At 35.1% G+C, this 19,204-nt stretch overlaps 1 pseudogene; it reads right to left on the bottom strand.

The window, feature by feature from the left end:
* Positions 1-15,915: 15,915 nt before the first annotated feature.
* On the bottom strand, positions 15,916-17,861 carry LOC117694908 (uncharacterized; annotated as a pseudogene).
* Positions 17,862-19,204: the final 1,343 nt, after the last annotated feature.

The following is a 19,204-nucleotide window of genomic DNA, read 5'->3' as shown; positions in this document are numbered from 1 at the left end:
AGTAAAATGATTACTAAAACATATTTTCTTCACTGTTGAGAATGCCACTTCATTAAGCTTGTATCAAGCATATGATAGAGAAGAAGTGGAAAGTGAACCCCATAGCAAACTGAGTGAGGGCTAGACAATCCTGAGAGGCTGTAGTGGTTGTTTCTCATTAAGCTTTGTGTTATCCTTTTTCTTTTACTTGGTATTGCTCAAATAATGACATCCATGTAAAAGTCAATTCACCGCTGCTCTGTGATATTGAAGAGCTGCTGGATCTTAGCATGGGTCTTCATACATCTACAAAATGGAGACCATCAATATTGCCTAATACTAAATGAAAGGAGCACATTGAATTCAGAAAAAATGTTCTTATAAATGAGTGTGTCACATTCTTGAGTGCTGCCTACATGTAAATTTAGTGACCTTCACTGGAATATTAAGTAATTCATTATACAGGAAATGAGAATTGTCCATTTTACTATAAGTACATGGGAAGATTCTTTGTTTTTATCAGAAAGCTTTCCATGAAAGATGAAAATCAATCATCTGATCAAATGCCCTTTCAAGGTTTTGAATCAGCATACTGCTAATACATCTCCTTCTTTTACTTTTTTATATTTTTATACATGTTTTATTGTTGGTAGAAATAATGAGGGCACTGGTCCAGAGTGTTCAACACTCTACCAGGTGTCCTTAGACTATATTACAGTATCCTGTTCTATTTGTCATCTCCAAACCACAATTTAGCCTTCTCTAACATTATTGTGGAGTTACAAAATCCTATATTTCTATGGCAGGACTTGCATCCACCACAGGAGAGATTTCATTTAGGAAATTTCTGAAAAGGAAAAATTACAATTTGAGCACCATCTAGCTCTTGAATGCTTCCTCAAACTTACCAATCAATGAACAAAAAACTTTCCTTTGATGAATAAAAATACAGGCATGCATGAATGTTTTGCTGTATGATATTAACACATTTCAAATGTAAAAATGGCAAAAAGAGAAGGTTCAAATATGTAATTCATTCTTAGTTTTGAAAAAGTAAGAACATGTTTTTGAGTAAAAGAGAGATATTAAGAAAAAAAGCAGGCATTGATGTAACAATAAGAAGATGAGGGAAGAATTCTAGAAGTATACTGTAAATAGTTTTCCTTCTTTAGCCTGGGGCTTAACTAACAATGATGGCAGTAAAATCTTCTAACATACATTTGTGCTAAAATGATGCTCAGAATATTCTAAGGAATCAGAAGGCCTGTGTCTAATCACTATTGCATGTATCTAGTGTAATATGAATGACAGAAGCCTGTTAAATTAAGCTACTATAATCTATCTATCTATCTAGTGTCTACTTTGGGATTTATGATTTTCACTTTGGTATTTGACACTTTCTAGAATCTAGAAATTCTTTATAAATAAAGTATTTTCATTTTACATATTTTATTAAATAAAAGGGTGGGTGTTGAGGGAGATATTTAAGGAGGCAGCACCAAATCTAGCTTGTTCTTAATCAACCGCCATCTTAGCTTAGACTTGAAAGTACACCACCAGTGCTCTACTTAGGCTGCTGGCTCAGGTCGCCACACACAGGCTCTGCCACCTACAGACACCAGCTCTGTTAATCTTCCACACTGTCTCTACAAGCCTGCACTGAGTCCAGACCATATTACCATCCATGTAGTACCCTGTAGAAATGAGACTCTAATGATTAAAGATTATCCAATTGCTTTATATATTTGGTAATGCTCAAATATCAAGATGTTCACACAATTGGAAGTATTAACCAATTAACCTAGATATAAGTTGTTACCCAGGACTGCTTTTGATACAAGCATGGTCAGTGATCATCCTTGGCTCCTTCATCTCTCTCCCTTGCTCCTCCTCCTTCCTCTTCTTCCTCTCCTTACTCATTTTCTTCCTCTCCTTACTTTTTCCACCTTAGCTCCTCACAACTTGTGGGGAAAATACGCTGCTACAGGTGAGATTATCTTAACCCTTTGACATAAAACATAGAGATAAATGATTTGGAGTTTCCTATTCTAGATTTGATTTTGCTTTGGTCCAATATATTATTACTATATATCCACTTTCCCCCTTTACAAGGGTAATGGATATTCTGTACAAATTGTATGTTGTAGTGTTATTACCAAGATCTTGAAGGTATTAACAGCAATAGTAACACCTTATATTTTTTAGTTCTTTGTTATCCTACTAACCAACTATTTTTAAAAAGGAAACCTATTCTTGGTACTGGGCATTTTAATTGATAGCATATAATATCTAGTTGGGTAATTGTCCTATATTGTAGAATACCTTTCTTTATATATGATATATGTATATGTACATATTTTTGGAAGGTTCTACAGTGGTAGGTACACATGTAGCCTTACCAAAACAACATTAGTGTTAGCCCCAAAGCTTTATATCAACTGCTATATTTCATAGATCTGGAAGAGAATATTCATACTACTAGAGGAGAAAAGTTAGCTTCAGTCTTTCCTGCTATGAACCCTATGAGGAGTATCAGCTACAAAAATATCTATTTTGCAAGATGTCCCTGTTCATGAAATGGTGACATTAATATTTGATAATTGTCAACCATTTTCTGAGTAAATTTGAGACCTACCCCGTAAAATGGAATCCAAATCTGGCATCATTATCAGGATCAAGATCCTTTGGCTAGATAAGTCATAGTCTCTTGGGAAGAACATTTTTATGCAGAGTAGATATAGTAATAAAATGGTTCTTGATGACTATTTTTATATCCAAAAATTACTTCATCTCTCAACCCTAATCTAGGAGGCTTGTTTTTGTTGTAGATGGTAATTAACACAGACACTCACAACTAGGCAATTTGAAGAAAATAAGAGACTGTAGTGTGTTCTTCCCTAAATAAGACAATCATGTCATAGCTTTCTTCTGAGGGCTCATGGATATTTGTAGGGAAGGAATCAGAAAGACTAAAAATCAGAGGTGCTACTAATTAAATTGAAACACTGTTTTCAAGACTCCATGGATGATTTGCAAATAAGACATCAACCAGTGAAAATCTCAGCATGGAGTTGTAGAGGGTAGCTGGGCAGAAGTACCACATGTAACTGAGAAGCTATTGGCATTTTGATAGATGTTTAAAGAGGAATAATCAAATTTTTTAAGAGTGTAGTATCTGTTAAGTTGACCACACACTAGGGCAGTCCCTACACCTAATAGTATTTGAGTAACTAAGTTAAATATAATAGAGTTTAAAAAAAACAAATAAGAAGAAATTTGGGAGGTTAGAGAGGTAGCAAAGTATCTAGGAAGAAGAGGGGGAAGAAAGTGAATGTGGTCAAACACATTATATGAAATTCTCAAAGAATTAATGAAAATATTTTTTAAAAGAAAATTTTTTAAATAGAAACCAGAGCTATAGATTTTCCTATCATTTACAGAATAAAAAAAAAAGAAGGAAAGAAAAAAGAAACTTACTTTTTCTCTCTTTAAGTCACCGAAGAAAGAAATTGAAGAACATACAAGATGATAGAAATGTTTCACATGCTCATGGATTTGTAGGATTAATATTTTGAAAATTGCTATACAACCAAAGACAATCTGCAGATTCCATATACCTCCCATCAAAATTTCAACACAATTTTTCATAGAAATTGAAAAAATAGATTTAAATTTCATACACAAAATAATTCTGAAAACCAAAACAAACCAAAATAAAACCCTGCTGAAACTGAGGCACCCAGCACATATGTAGCAGAAGTACAAATGAATCTTCATATGGGTCCCCCAACACCTTGAGTAGGAGCTGTCCCTAAAGCTTTAGCCTGACTGTGTAATCCATTCCCCAACAGGACTTCCTTGTCTGGTCTCAGTAGGCAGGATGCACCTAAGTGTCCAGAGACTTGATTTGCCAGAGTATGGGAATACCCTGGGTGCCCAACTTCTCAGAGAAGAAGGCGGATAGGAATGAGGGAGGGTTTCTGTGAGGGGGGATTGGGAGATGGGCATTATTTGGGATAGAAGGAAAGAAAGAAAGAAAAAAGAAAAAAGAAAGAAAGAGAGAGGGAGAGAGAGAGAGAGTCTGCTGAAAGTATCAGCATCCATACATATAGTAATAAAAACAGCATGGCACTGACGTAAACTATGTATGTTGATTAACAGAATAGAATTGAGAAAATTCCAACAAATACATCCATTTAGGTTTTGTTGTTGTTTGTTGGGATATTTTTTAATCAACATGAATAGCAACATGTAGAATGAAACCATATCAGCTCTTATTTTGCTGAAAACTCTAAACATCTATGATAGCAGGGTCGTTTTCAGAAAGTTTTTTACAGCCAACTGAGAAAAAGATAATTATGAATTTCACAAATATTTGTTTAAAGATAGAAATAACTAATCATACAAGTGGATGCTAAAGAGCAGGGTATAAGGAGTGATAAGTAACAGGAAATACCCTTTAAAAGTCATATGGAAACAAACTACTTGAAAAAGCTTTCTAAAATATATATACAAATACACATAAAAACCGAATTTAAATGGATTCACCCAATAACATGGAGACAGTGTCCCTACTAGGCACAATGAACTAATAAATAGAAAGCCCAGTGCCAGAAATGGGCTACTTCTTTTGAAATTGTTGGCCACTTGTGTCATAGGAACCCATAAACAAGATAATATATTGTCATTGTTTTCTCTTTTTTGTTTTTTAAAATTGGATATTTTATTTATTTATTTATATTTCAACTGTTATCCCCTTTCCCAGACACCCCCACTGAGCCCCCCATCCCATTCTCCCTCACTCTGCTTCTATGAGAGTACTCATTCACCTACCAACCAACTCCTGTCTCCCCACCCTGGCATTCCCCTACATTGGGTACCCACCCTTCTCAGGACAAAGGGCCTCTTTTCCCATTGATGTACAACAAGGCCATTTTCTGCTACATTTGTGGCTGGAGCAATGGGTCTCTACATGTGTCTTCTTTGGTTGGTGGTTTAGTTCCTGTGACTTCTGAGGGGTCTGGTTGGTTGATATTGTTGTTCTTCCTATGTGTTGCAAACCCTTCACTTCCTTCAGTCCATTCTGTAACTCCTCCATTGAGGATTCCTTACTCAGTACAATGGTTGGCTGCTAACACCCACTTCTGTATTTGCCAGGCTCTGGCACAGACTCTCAGGAGACAGCTATATCAGGCTCCTGTCAACAAGGACTTCTTAGCTTGCACAATACATTCTCTGTTTGGTAACTGTATATGCGATGGATCCCCAGGCAGGGTAGTCACTGGATGGCCTTTCCTTCAGTTTCTGCTTTACACTTTGTCTCCATATTTTCCCTCATAAGAATTTTGTTCCTACTTCGAAGAAGGACTGAAGCATCTAAACTTTAATCTTTTCTCTATCTCTGTATTCTGATGGTGATGCTTGCATCTGTGCCTCCTGATCTCTTTCCTAGATTTTCTATCTCCAGGATTGTCCACTTGTGATTTCCTTATTATTTCTATTTCCAGTTTTAGATCTTGGATGGCTTTGTTCAATTCCTTTACCTGTTTGGTTGTGGTTTCTTCTAATTCTTAAGGGATTTTTGTGCTTCTTCTTTAAGGGCTTCTAACTGTTTACCTGTGTTCTTTTGTATTTCCTTAAGGGAGTTATTTATGTTCTTTTTAGCGTCCTCTGTCATCATCATTAGAAGTGATTTTGAATCTAAATCTTCTGTTTCTGGTGTGATGGGGTATCCAGTACTTGCTATGGTGAGAGAACTGGTTTCTGATGATGCCAAGTAGCTTTGGTTTCTGTTGCTTAAGTTCTTGCACTTGCCTCTAGCCATCTGATTACCACTCGTGTTAGTTTATCTTGCTGCCTCTATTTGGCGATTTTCCCTTCTGTGGGATTATGAGCCTGTGATCCTTAGGTGTGTCACCACTCCTGGGGTGACTAGTTCTCTCCTGGGTTAGATGTGTGTGTGAAGAGCTGTGGGATAGCCTTAGCTCTGGAGTACAGATGGAGATCAGAAGAATCTTGTCCCTGCCATTGTTTTCTGTTACCCTCTAAAACTATAAATGTTTTTACAGATTAATTATGACATCTTAAAAGATGCTGTCATCTACATAGTTCTCTTTAACTTCAGAAGGGGTTCATTTATAAAGTAAAAATTTCTCAAAATGTTTATTTTAAAATATGCCCACCACTACAGAGGGAGAGACAGGCAAATGTCTGTGAGTTGGAGGCCATCATGATCTACAAATCAAGTTCCAGGTTTCAGGACAACCAGGAATGTTACACACAGAAACTGTCTTAAAATATGAACCCCTGAAAAATGGACATATTAATATTTTATACATATATAGACAATTTTATTAAGAAATTTGAAATAATAGAAGAGACAAACATAATTAAGAATATATAAGTATGTATACATACTTATATATGTATATGTATATATGTATTATATTATATTTAAATCAAGACTGTTATAAAGAAAGCGCCTACCAATTACTAGTAATTATAATAGCAATATTAGTAGTATGAGGAGTATAGTAGTGGTAGTGATGATGGTAGCAGTATGACTAAATTGTCTAAATACATATGTATGTGAGTACTAGGTAATAGAATGTTGAGGTTTTAGGTATATTTTCTAAATTAAAACATCACAGAAACAAGGAAAGTTCTAAAATAGGAGCACTGCCTTTACTTAGTCACTATTACACAGCAATGTTAGTCATGGTGCCTTATGCTGATACTTTCTCTCATCCAAGAATATGCCCCAGAGATAATACTTCCTGAATCCCAGTACAGATGCAACCAAATGACAATCTTTGGTGCAATTGAAGTGTCTACATTCATGACAGGATATGAGGCACTGAGGAAGAGGGCTGCAACCTGAAAATTAGCTGTGGAAGACAGCTTGGAAGGATGAAAAGTTGAGCTAAATACCATTTCAAACATGTAGGCTAGGCTTTGGCAGAAGAGTGTGAAGTTCAGGATAAGTCAGAGTATGGGGTCCTTCTCAATATTGCTACTTAATTTTGCTTTGCACTTCCCTGTTACATGAATTTAATCCTGAAGTAATGTTTCATTGAGCAATATTTCCACTGAATTTTATCAGCCCAAATTGTGTGTAGTTACTATACATTTTTAACTACTCTTTTCTTATGTTCTACACCTCATTGTGTCCTTCTGGTTTGTTTACTGTAGACAATTCCATCGCTGAGCATATAGACTGAACATTCCAAATAGTAAGACATCCCCTTAAACATAATGGCAAAAGGATGTGTGCATGTGTGTGTGCTCATTTTTTTTTTCACTTTTAATATGGCTGCTAATCTAAAGAACAAGCCAGAGAAATTCATTTAAATATGAACAAAAAAAGCTGGGTCTGCAAAAACCAATAGATTGATTGACCAATTAAAATTTCAGTGAAGTTGAGAGGTTGAAATGCTGTAAGTTCAGAGGCTAATTACCTTATCTTAGGCAGGATTGGCCTCCCCTCAACTCTCTAATAGCTATTCCTTGTTTTCTAGTTTCTATTGCTTTGAAAAGACACAGTGAATAAGCCAACTCTAATAAGAGAAAGTTTGTAATCAGGGGCTTGCTTACAATTTCAGAGATTCAATCTATTATCACCATGGCAGGGAGCATGGCAGCATGCAGTCAGGCATTTGATCTGTTCATTCCCTCTCAATTATCTCATAAAATAGTAAAATATACTACTTTAAGACTGCATTGCAAACATCCCTTTATGTCCATTATAATCACTAGGCTTTTATTTCATCTCTAAGACATGGCAATAGAAGCTTACTTTGTTTTTTTTTTACAGTATTATTATTGTCTAATTCAATGTATGTATTCATGTTTATTCATCATAACATTACATAATATTTATAAATCATTTTGTGTCTAAAACAACATGCAATAAAACCAAGTCTGCCCCTTGGGTTCTTCCCACCTCACACTCTTTATTAAGCTAAGTTTTAACAGAATCTAGCATAACTCAAATTTTATACTTTTTATTGTATGCTAAAATTACAATTTCCTACATCCCTAATTTATTGTAAACTGTGTATTTGTGAGTATGTAGGGATTGCATTTGAAGAATTTCTTTGTCTTTATAGGAAAGTTTGCTTTAGTCTCTTCTTTTCTTCCTTCCTTCCTTTCTTCCTTCCTTCCTTCCTTTCTTTCTCTTTTCCCTTTCTCATTTTTAGTAAGATAATTAGTTGAACATATGTGAATTTTATATGTAGCTGTTAATTTAGGAACTAAAATATTTGACTATATAAGGCATTCATGACAGGCCCAAGTAGAAAGTTAATTTTTAGTTTCCTTGATTACGGGATGGTTTGAATCTCCTTTCAAATGTTAGTCCTGTAAACTGTAACTGAAAAAATATTGTTAAATTATTTATAAGACATAACATGACTTAAGGCAAATAACTAAAAACATTTTGTCATTAATACAATTTAGATTCACTATGTGTTTAAATATCTGATGTTGAGCTATAGAGATTGCTCAGTGGTTAAGAGCACTGACTGCTCTTTCAAGGATCCTGAGTTCTTTTTCCAGCAACTGTATGGTTACACACAACCATCTGCAATGGGATCTGGCTTTCCTCTTATGGTGTGTGTGTGTGTGTGTGTGTGTGTGTGTGTGTGTGTAAAAACAGTGTGCTCACATCAATAGAATAAGTAAATAAATAAATCTTTTTTAAAAAACAAAATATATGAGGGATCTTGTCTTACAATCTTAAGTACTTTTGATTTCTTAAAATTTACAAAAAACAAATAGTATTACGGAGCCAGTATACTTTATAAAGCTTAAAAATACTTTATTTTTTTCTTCATTTTGTTTTTGTTATAGCATTTTTGCTTAATTTAAAGCAAGCAGATAATAAGCTGGGTCTTGTTTTGAACCAAACATTGATGTTTTAAAGGGTGAACACAATGTTTGTTAAAAAAAAAAAAAACATATAAAAATACATTTAAAAAACTTCTATGAGAAACAAAATACAAAGTATAAACCATAACATTCCACTTTGCTAGAACTGGAAACTACTGCTTCAGTTTTAAACAGACTTTTGTTGTTTAAACCATATATCCAGGAAAATCTAAACAAAAAACTTAAAGCAACATGCATAAAAATAGTTGCATAACAAAACAAGAACATTAACTGCACACAGTAAAAAAACAAGATTAGAAATACTATTAAGAATACAAAGATTCTAGAATTAACCATCCAAACACATTTCAAAAACAGTTCTTAAAACCACCTTTTGTTTACAAGAAAGGACTAGATTTCTAAAAAAAAAAAAAAAGAGAGAGAGAGAGAAAGAAAGAAAGAAAGGAAAAATAAGAAAATACTCTAGAAGAATCATCCTCCACAGTTTCTCCACTCACATCTGTAAGCATGGAGTCTAAGATCTTAGAAACAGTAGCTTTGTATTCTGAAATGACACTGGATATTTCAAGTAAATTTATTTTTTAACTGTATATTCTATTTATTTACATTTCAGATATTATCCCATTTCTCTATCTCCCATACCCATAAAGTCCCTATCCTATCACTACTCCTACTTTTTGCTTTTTATCATTTTAGTCACATGCAAAACTTAAGGTCAATTCTAGGCTTAGGAACTAGCAATTCAATAGATGTAAATAGTCAAGGAACAAGCAAGACAATAAACACAAGTAGTCAAAGAACAAGCAAGGCAATAAACAAAATCCCATGATTACTTCCATGATCACTATTTCTCAGGGTTTAACAGGATGACCAAAATATCTGAGCCTACTTCCCTGTCCTAGCCCAAAGTCATTTTCATGCCTGAAGCCTATTTCATTGTTCTAATCTAAGATTTATATTCCTCCCAGAAAGTCTGTATTTGTTATGGCCTAAGATTTAGAGTCCTGCCTGAAATTACTTCTTTGATCTAGCCTAATGTCAGATTCCTGTCTGAAGCCCATTCCTTGTCTTTGGCAAATGTCAGATTCCTGCTAAGCAGCCCCAGAAGCTCTTCATCTCTCCCCGTTTTTATTTCATATACCTTCCTTACCCCTAGTGGAATATGCATTATCAAAAGCAATGCAATTCTGACTTAGGTTGGTAAGGCTCTGTGCAGAATCTTACCTGTCCTTGACTTGCCAAATTGTTAAATTAATAACTCTGTCTAAGGGTCCATTTTCAGTTTCAAGCCATGTACTTTGCTGCCAACATGCTGATCTTGTTAAAGACAAGTTTTTACATGAAGGGAAGGAGTAAAAGTGTTCCCAGGACAAAAAGTGTTGGCATGATCAAGCTATAGATGACATTCTTGATGCATGGCCAAAATGGAAATACTGACCTTAAGGCATAGATTGTCTTGGCCCCATGATTCTCTCAACCTCCATTCCCCTTTCATTCCCAGCTTTCCTCTCAGGTGAACCTGGTTACCCTTAGCCACTGGAGGCTACAACCTGCATTTTTGATCTTGGGCATTCTAACTGGTGTGAGATGGAATCTTGGGGGTTGTTTTGATTTGCATTTCCCTGATGACTAAAGATGTTGAACATTTCTTTAGGTGCTTTTTGACCATTTGAGTTTGTCAGTTGAGAATTCTTTGTTTAGCTCGGTATCCCATTTTATAGAATTATTTGATTGTCTAACATATAAATTCTTGAGTTTTTGTATACATTGTATATTAGTACTATATAGGATGTAGGATTGTTAAAGATCTTTTCCCAATTTGTTCATTTCTGTTTTCTCCTATTGATAGTATTCATTGCTGTACAGAAGCTTTGCAATTTTATGAGGTCCCATATGTCAGTTCTTGATCTTAGAGCATAAGCTATTGTACAGTTCAAGAACTTTCCCCCTGAGGCCATGTGTTCAAGGCTCTTCCCCACTTTCTCTTCTATTACTTTCAGAGTTTCTGGTTTTATGTGGAGGTCCTTGATCCACTTGGAACTGAGCTTTGTACAAGGAGATAAAAATGTGTAGATTTGCATTCTTCTACATGCTGAACTCCAGTTGAATCAGCAATATTTGTTAAAAATATTGTTTTTTTATCATTGGAAGGTTTTATTTCCTTTGTCAAAGATCACATGACCATAGGTGTGTGGTTTAATTTCTGTTCTTCAGTTCAATTTCCTTGGTCTTCCTCCATGTCTCTGTACCAATAACATAAAATTTTTTATCACTATTGCTCTGTAGAATAGCTTGAGGTCCAGGGTGGTGATTTCACTAGAAGTATTTTATTGTGGAGAATAACTTTTACTATCCTGGGTTTTTTGTTATTCTGAATGAATTTGCAAATTGTTCTTCTGAACTCTATGAAAAATTGACTTGGAATTTTGATGGGGATTGCATGGAATCTATACATTTCTTTCAGCAATATGACCATTTTTACTATATTAATCCTGCCAATCCATGAACATGGGAGATCTTTACATCTTCTGAGATCTTCTTCAATTTCTTTCTTCAGAGACTTGAAATTCTTTTCATACAGATCTTTCACTCACTTGGTTCAATTCACACTGAGGTGTTTTATATTATCTGTCACTACTGTAAAATCTGTCATTTCCCTAATTTCTTTCTCAACTTGTTTATCCTTTGAGTAGAGGAAGGCTACTGATTTGCTTGATTTTATATCCTGCTACTTTCCTGAAGTTGTTTAGAAGTTTTAAGAGTTCTCTGGTGGAATTTTGGGGTTCACTTAAATATACTAACATATCATCTGCAAATAGTGATATTTTGACTTCTTCCTTTCCAATTTGTTTTCCTTTGACCTCTTGTTGTCTAATTGCTCTGGCTAGGACTTCAAGTACTATATTGAATAGATAGGGAGAGAGTGGGCAGCCTTATCTAGTCCCTGATTTTAGTGGGATTGCATCAAGTTTCTCTCCATTTAGTTTGATGTTGGCTACTGGTTTGCTATATATTACTTTTACTATGTTTAATTATTAGCGTTGGATGCCTGTTCTTTCTAAGACTTTTATGCCCAAGGGGTATTGAATTCTGTCAAATTCTCAGCATCTAGTTAAATGATCATGTGGTTTTTTTCTTTGAGTTTGTTTATAAAGTGGATTGTGTTGATTGATTTCCATATATTGAACCATCCCTGTATTCCTGGGATAAAGCCTACTTGATCATGATGGATGATTACTTTGATGTGTTCTTGGATACGGTTTGTGAGAATTTTATTGAGTATTTTTGCATTAATATTCACAAGGGAGATTGGTCTGAAGTTCTTTTTATTTGTTGGGTTTTTTTTGTGGTTTCAGTATGAGCATTATGTGGCTTCATAGAATGAATTGGGTAGTGTTCCTTCTGTTTCTATTTTGTGGAATAGTTTGAAAAGAATTGGTATTCAGTCTTCTTTGAAGGTCTGATGGAATTCTGTACTAAAACCATCTGGTCTTGAGCTTATTTTGGTGGGGAGTGTTTTTATGGCTGCTGCTAATTCTTTATGGGTTATAGAACTGTTTATAGGGTTGATTGTGGTTTAACTTTGGTGTCTAGTATCTGTGTAGAAAACTTTCTATTTCATCCAGATTTTCCAGTTTTTTTCAGTATAGGTTTTTGTAGTAGGATCTGATGATTTTTTTTTTTAAATTTCCTCATTTTCTGTTATGTCTCCCTTTTATATTCTGATTTTATTAATTTGGATACTGTCTCTGTGCCCACTGATTATTCTGGCTAAAGCTTTGTCTGTTGGGCCTTGGATGAGGTAACTTCATTTAACCTGCCACCTTTAGTCATGTAGGGCACAGGTCTACATGATTAACAAGTCTCCACCTCCAGAGATTTAAATATTAATGAATTATCAAAAGGCCAGGGGCGTAGCTAATTAAGTTATTCCCTCCCCTTTCTCCCTTCCCTATAAGATTGGTCTCCCCAGCTTTTGGAGGGGGAAGCGCGTACCACTTACATCTATTAAACATGTCATGAACAATAAGCTTTGGAAAACCAGACTCCACATTTCGCATGGTCTTTCAGCCTTATTCCCAGCTTTTGGAACCCTGGAACCTCGTCGATGTAGCCGCCGGCCCACCCACCGACAGCTGCATGACCTCCGCTGGCGATGTGGGAAGCCTGCCCGGGACCCTGATGACAGTACCGCCCTGGGACCCTGCCGCCAGACTCCCTCCCCCCTGCCCGCGAGATTTCTTCCCCACATTTATCTATCTTTTTGATTTTCTCAGAGACAGCTCCTGGTTTTGTTAATTCTTTGTATAGTTCTTTTTGTTTCTACTTGGTTGATTTCAGCCCTGAGTGTGATTATTTCCTGCCATCTACTTCTCTTGGGTACATTTGCTTCTTTTTGTTTTAGAGCTTTCAAGTGTATTTTCAAGCTACTAGTGTATGCTCTCTCTAGTTGTCTTCTTGTCAGAACTTAGAGCTATGAGTTTTCCTTTTAACACTGCCTTCATTGTATCCCATAAGTTTTGGTATGATGTACCCTCATTTTCATTACATTCTATAAACTCTTTAATTTCTTTATTTATTTTCTGATCAATTTATCATTGAATAGAGTATTGCTCAGTTTCCATATTTATGTGGGTTTTCCATTGTTTTTTTTTTTTCATTATTGAAGACCAGTCTTAATACATGGTGACCTGACATGGGTGCATGGGATTACTTCATCTTTTTTGTATCATTTGACACCTGTTTTGTGACCAATTATATGTTCAATTTTGGAGAATGTACCATGAGGTTCTGTGAAGAAGGTGTATTCTTTTTGGGGGGATTAAATGTTATATATATATATGTGTGTGTGTGTGTGTGTGTGTGTGTGTGTGTGTGTGTGTATGTGTGTATTTGTATATATATATATATATATATACATATATACACATATATATACACACATATATACATACATATGTTAAATCTATTTGGTTCATTAATTCTCTTAGTTTCACTGTGTCTCTGTTTATTTTCTGTTTCCATGATCTGTCCATTGCTGAGTGTTGCGTATTGAAGTCTCTGACTATTATTGTGTGAGGTACAATATGTGCTTTGAGCTTTAGTAAAGTTTTTTTCCCCATTAATGTGAGTGCCCTTGCATTTGGAGCATAAATGTTATCTTTAGTGCTACCTTCCCTCACTGTTTCTGACTCGAGCCTGTATTTCTGTTATCTTGGTTGTGTCAGATCTCCTCAGAGTCAAGCTGTCTCTGAGATCCTGTGATTCTGACTTCCTGGGTGTAAGAGCTTCTGGGAGTCAGACTGACTCTGGAATCCTGAAATTCTAGGGTGATCAGTCTCCTGAGATCCTGTGATCCTATGCTCCTATGTTCCTGGGTGTGTTAGAGCTCCTGGGAGTCAAGGCTCCTATGGGTTTGGGGGGATTAGGTGCTGACCTGATGCTCAAAAGCTGCTCAGGGCACAGGCACAGACTGGAAGGTCATTTTGTTACCACCATAAAAATCTTGAACTACTATAAATTTCAAATACTTAAGTGTATCATTTCATTAATTTTTAGTCATGCCCTATATAACTGTAAACTAAGTGATGTGACTTTGGTTTAAAACTCAACTTTTCTGAAAAAATTAATGGCATCACATGATCACCTAAGTGTGTCATCTCAACTTGTCTACCAATAATAAACTGAGGTGTAAAGAGCAAGCCTACCCCATGAAGAACTGGTAGATTTTGATACAAATGCACATTCCAAGTGCTGTGTGCATCAAAATTCATTTTGTTTTACTCTATTCGTATAAAAAAACAAAATGTACTTTCAGTTTACTTATTTCTAACAGAAAAAATGAAAACAAAACCCCTAAAGATCAATGCTCAATAATAGTTAAATTGTAGAGAAACTGTGCTGAGAACAGTCTTTTCCTCTTAAAATGATTTTGGTAATCATTGGCACACTCAAGACTTAAGAGAGAGTTTTTTCACTTATGCTTTAATGTTCCAAATCTTAGAAACCAATAGTGATTGAGGTAGGGAGAAAGCAGTAAAAGCTCCATGTTCTAGTGAAAAGGCCAATCTCCCTGAAAACACTATTTAACCCAGTTGGCATCAATCCTCAGACAGTGGATTTAACAAAATAAGTAATCCATATTGCACCATAAATAATCATCATGAGCTTAGACAGCTTGATGAGACTTAAAGGTCTACCCTGAGCCTAATTTTTTCTGAGTAGTCAGTGTTGTAATGTGGCTACAACTTCACTTTTGTATCATTCTATCTTATTAGCAAGCTACATTTCTAGGTTAACAGTTCTACCAAATATGAATACAAAATTTTATTTTTAATAAGAAAATTGCAATTATGGTAGACCAACATCTTTTTACCAAATACTTCAAGCATAAAAAATTAGAATCCTTACAAAGATTTAAAGAGGCACCACAAATTGATAGCTGCCCATAAAATTAAAAAAAAAAAAAACTAGACTCTTTTATTTATTTTTTTATTGGATATTATATTTACATTTCAGATTTTATCCCTTAACCCCCTTCCCCCACCACCCAGAAACCTCCTATCCCATCCCCTCTCCTCATGCTTCTATGAGGATGTGCCCCCACCTGCCCCCACCTCCCCACCCTCAAATTCCACTCCCCATTCAGTGTTCATCCTTCATGGGACGAAGAATCTCCTCTCCCACCTATGCGAGACAAACTAGACTCTTAAGAGCAGCTTCGCAGCCTGGCAGTGGTGGCACACACCTTTAACCCCAGCATTTGGGAGGCAGAAGTGGGCAGATTTCTGAGTTCGAGGCCAGCCTGGTCTACAGAGTGAGTTCCAGGACTGCCAGGACTACACAGAGAAACCCTGTCTCGAAAAAACAAACAAACAAAAAAGAGTGGCTTCTCAACACCATATGATTTTAATTATAACCACTGCCCAGTATAGGGAAATCTAATACGTTTTGTTTGCTTGCTTTTGTTTGTTTTTAAATTAATCTTTCAACATTGTATTCTTGATAAATTAAGTATACCAAACTGTGAGTAAATGATTTATACTATCAGTGGACACTGAACTTGGGACTAGTTCAAGGCCATGATCTAGATTTTGACCTAGACCTAGACTGTGATCTTGACTGAGATTTAGGTCTAGGTGGTTCTTTTTACCTTGATTCCTTTTCATATCTTGAGACAGACATATAATGTGTTTAGGAATCTATTTTAGAGGTGCCTCTACTTTTGGTGTGAGATGCAAACAGAATATGATTTAGCCTTCATTTCTTTCTTGAGCTGGGACTTGGACCCTAATCTCGAATTGCATTTAGATCTTTAAAAATATTGATTTCAGTGTTTGTATCTGTCATTATTGGAATGGTTTCAGCCATGGTCTTCCAGTCTGTCTATTGTTTATAGAACTGTAAGATTTCTTACAGTTATAATCAAAAGAGTAACTCCTTGATCTCCTCCTTTCATAACTATGGCTCTGAGAACATCTATACCAGTCATAATTCTCATATTGTATAGAGCTGTATATATTACTCCCTTGGTTTTCACTTGATTTGGTGTCTTCAGATCCCCCTGTGTGAACTGTATTTCAATTTGATGCACACAAATCCATTTTCTGTTCAAATTATGTAAAGCTTCTTCAGCATCACAAATAGCCTCAAGCTGAACATTTGCAAATCCTCTTGGACATCAAGTGTAGAAATCAAGTGGAACATAAACATCTACTATTGAAACATAACAACCAAATTTCCAACATAAATCTTTAGACCTGGTGTTGTCCCCCAAGTTTCTGATGAACAGAGATATGTTGGCGGGAGGGAACACAGGTATTGGGATATGGCAGCAGGAGGCTGGTCCAGTATCACTAACTGGTTCTGCAAACCAAACACAGCTCTGGGGGGTGGCTCACATCCACTTACACACATGCCATAAATTACTTTAAATATAACTTGTTTATGTAAGTCACTGTTCATGGGACTCATAAAAGTTTTATTAACTTATGAAATTTTAATTTGGCTACAAAATTTTAATAATGAAATTCAAAACAGATTCTATAAAGAAATAATTTTTCTTTTTTATGTTTTGAATAGTCAAGGTAACAAAACTAAAAGGATAATATGCTTTCTGTTAATAAAAATATCTCTAAATAACTTGTAGTTTTTATAAGATCAATTTTACTATTTTCTTTTCTAATAATAGTCTTAATATACAAATAATAAATTTGAGATTTTTGTAAGTCATATGAGATAATAAACACATAAACTTTTCAAAGATCTCCATATTAAATTTCATTGTCATAGGAATTGAAGATGTTGCAGACCTACAATCAGGGATGTTGTTTAGCTTACTTTGAGTAAGAAAGGCAGATACTCTGTTAATTCTTACCAAAAAGAAAATAAGTAATATCTTTTATTTAGGGATGATTTTTTTAACTGTAATTGCGACATTAGGACAAAAATTGTCTTTCTCTGCATTCTCTTTTGAAACAGTCATTTTCAAGGACATTCGGAAGATAACAAAAAGTGCTCATTTTAAAACAAGACTTTTGATTACTGTTTAGCCTGCTTATAATCTTGTCAGAGATCAATCCAGGCTCTTGTTTTTCATTTCTTTGTGTGTCTATCTTATTTTGTTGTTGAGCTTTAAGTTTTTGAATTTCCCCCTATTCTAGAATTTTCTTTATTAGTACATTTTCATCTTTCACATCTTTATATACATGCATTATGTACTTTAGTCTTCCTCCCACTCTGGCCTATTTCATTGGGACCTTGACCAACCATATCCCATAATTATGAATGTTTTTCCTGTGTATTTGGGAGTTTTCTGTGTGTGTGCTTATGTGTGTACATGCATGTGCATTTGTTTGTGTGTGTGTGTGTGTGTGTGTGTGTGTGTGTGTGTGTCTCAAAGAGATTAATCAGGGTTGCTTGTTTGATGATAAGTTTGTAACTATCCATCACAACATGTTGGATTTACCAGTGGCCACACCACTGGATATCATGCCTCTTTCTTTCTGAATATCTGCTAGTTGTCAAGAGATCAGTAGTATGTGTTAGGGTCAGAGGGATATTTTATGCCTTCATAGCTAACTGTTATTAGTAACTAACTTCTGTGGACTCAGTACCAGTACACACAGTTCTTGTTAGTTCATACCCCACAAGCCTGTGTTCTGCTTAGAAGATTTTGGAGACCTTGCCCTTATCCTGTGACTATTATGTGCTTTCTTTCCTCTCTTCCACAATGCTTGTTGAAACTTAACCTACTGGTATAAACATCTTTTCATGGGCTGAGTTTTCAATCAATCTTTATTCTCAGTGTTTTGAGTAGCCTTAGGTCTTTATCTTTTTCTCCATTTATTACATTGAGAGTCTTCCCTTGTTAAAGCTGAAATTAGACTTGCCTGTAAATTTGGATGTTAAAATTGATAGCCACGGTATGATTTGGTACCATATCAGTTCATCTGAGTAGTCATCTTAATTACTCTACACCTTAGAAATGAGACCTCTTTTATGTGATGTATGTTGCATAGCAAATGAAATGGCAATTACCATCTTATAAGAGAATGGCTTTTCCTTGTAAATTCTATAAGTTTACATTTATGAAAATATTCATGTCTCTAGCCTTTAATAGCTTGAAGTAACTCATCCTCTATTTTTCATATACTACATAGATGGGCAATTCCAAGATATTCTTTCTGAGATTTAAAACAATCTAGTTAGATCACAAATTTCTTTAACCTGTCACTATACTACCTAGTTCCAGTCTTCAAATGTAGTTCTTTAAGAATTTATTTAAATTGAACTCATGCATGCTAACATGGCCCCAATCCCTGGACAAAAAAATCTCTATATAATGATTGCAGAGAGACCCCTAATTGCTTATCTAATATCAAATATTCATATCTGAAGACATATACACACAAGGAAAATCAAATGGATTCAGCGGGTTGTATTTAAATATATTTATGTGTTCTTATATATGTTATAATAATAATAAAGAAAAACACATGAATTAGAGAGGGTATCAGGGAATGGACATCGGGGGGCAATTAGAAGGAGAGCATCTGGGAAGAGATTGAGGAATGGGAAAGAGGAAATGATATAATTATATTTCAGTTAAAATTTTAAAAATTAAAATTAATTTAGGTCATAATCTAACATTCTGACTAACTACTATATACACGACAATTTTTGTATCTAATATATACAAGAATGTGGTAACTATTATTTTGTATAGAATAATGGAAATGATAATTAGCTTCATCTTCCTTCAAATATTATCAAAGAAGATTCATCATCACTAGTAGTTATCAGAGTATGGATTATGAGGTGATGACTATATAAT

This window comes from Arvicanthis niloticus, chromosome X (assembly GCF_011762505.2).
Source record: "Arvicanthis niloticus isolate mArvNil1 chromosome X, mArvNil1.pat.X, whole genome shotgun sequence".
Taxonomy (NCBI): Eukaryota; Metazoa; Chordata; class Mammalia; order Rodentia; family Muridae; genus Arvicanthis; species Arvicanthis niloticus.
This window is presented reverse-complemented; position numbering and strand designations above follow the sequence as displayed.